Below are 2,021 nucleotides of genomic sequence, written 5' to 3' on the forward strand. Positions count from 1 at the left end.
CACAGTTTCTTGTATTTGAGGCATTCAATAGCAAAGAAAACTTTAGCAAGTTGTTCACCAGACTGTAGATGCAGATGCCAGTTTTTCAGTCTTGGTGCCTTCACAAATTGCAGAAGTCTGTCAGTCTGACCCATGTATTTTACTTTTGATTTAAACATGGTATTTTCATCTGATCTTGCTGTGATTAACTCATTCAACTTTTGGACAACTTCATTGTCGCTAAGGTCATTTTTAATTTCTGAATGGGCTGGCTTTGTTTTTTCGTGGCATACTTCAGGAGACTTTTCTTGACGGGCTTTCTCCACAGCTTTAGCAACTACCTCACATGGCTCTCTCCGCTCTTGGTGTTTATTCAGAAAGTTATCAAACAGCAATTCAAAGAGGACCATGTAGGTGTGGGTGCGTGCACTCATGACTCTTTTGTAGTGGGTATAGTTCAAAATTTGTGTTGTTGTAGCTGGACCATATAGTTCTGACTCTATGCAAGCATCATCTAAGCCAGAGTTTTCAGTTGACGACCCAATGGCCCTTAATGCTGCCATTGTAACGTTTAGCTCCCCAAGCCATAAGAAGAGCTTATCTTTCATATCTGGCCTAGTGTCTATCAATTGTACAGCTTTCTCATATAGAGCCGTATCAAGGGTGGTGACAGTCTTGTGATCGCCCAGAACTGCCTTGTTGATCTGTTGTGCATTCTTCAAAACAGTTAGTTAAAGAATCTACAGAAAATATTTATTGGCACCTGTATGAAAAAATGATGACGTCAGCAAACATAGTGTTACGTATCTGCTTGTTTGTTTGTTTCTGGTAGAAATTCTTCCCGAGGATCTTCAGCGATACAAGTCCTTTCTTAATTAAACCAGTTTATTCTTTCTCGATACAAACTTTTAGTACACAGTAGTTCCACAATCAGTACGTTTCTCGTCATTTTAAGCCTAACAACTTTTATAATACACGCTATAAATCACAGCGATTCACAATCTCGCTACTTCGCTCTCGACGAGTACAAAACACACACTTTACGGCTCACTAGCTCGAAACTAACAGAATTATAAATTACACGGAATTCAAAGTAACTATTGCTCTCTCTTCATTCATCTATTCCCCGCCCCGCTGGCTTTCCTCAGCCAGGCTTATATACTAATAAAGAGGGCATCTCCAACACACTCGGAGTTCTCCGATCATTCGAGAAACTCATCACGCGCGCCAGCAGCGTCACGTGACTTCCGCTGTCGTAACAATAGATAAAAGATGAAAAAACATGGAAATATGCGGTTTTTTTTTAGTTTTTTTCAGTTGTGGCCTTATGTGACAGTAAATAACCTGTAAACATAAAATTAAAAAGATGTAATTACAACAGGCTGAAAATCCGGTTTTCCGACAAACATGACGCTTATATATATATATGATATGTTTATGGAATGGAAACAATTATCAATCAAAATGACACAAAATGAGGATAAATAATGTTTTCAACGTGTTTTCTGTTTGGGATTTTCCTTCACTTTTATACAGGTATTGAAAGGATATTACGTGTGTGATTCTCGAGATTTGTAAATAAAATGCTCTAAAAATAACAACTTCTTGGAAAACTGAAGACATTAATGACTGAATTAAAGGTTGAAATTAGGTCACTTATGTAACAGTTTTTTAGTAAATGAATTACAAAAACGCTACTTTCTAAACATGAAATTCAGTTACTGCATAAAAATTATGTGGTTAAAGTGTTCAATCTTTTGTACATAGTTACTTTGCTTCATATCTGAGTGATTAATCTGTTTTGATTTTAGTTTTACAATGTAATATTTTTTAAATGATTTTTTAATGTAAACATGCAATTTTGTCGTAATTTTATGATATCATAAAATAAAAACAGTACGTAAGTAGACTCAAATCTAAAAGGTTATCAATTTCAATTATGTTTATAATTTACTCTTAAATTAATAAAGCTCTTTAAGTAATACATTTTTTGTAAGAGAGATGAACTAAAAATTGCCCATAGAAAATGCATTGAGGCTTAG

Source organism: Limulus polyphemus, unplaced genomic scaffold (assembly GCF_000517525.1).
Source record: "Limulus polyphemus unplaced genomic scaffold, Limulus_polyphemus-2.1.2 Scaffold2371, whole genome shotgun sequence".
NCBI lineage: Eukaryota > Metazoa > Arthropoda > Merostomata > Xiphosura > Limulidae > Limulus > Limulus polyphemus.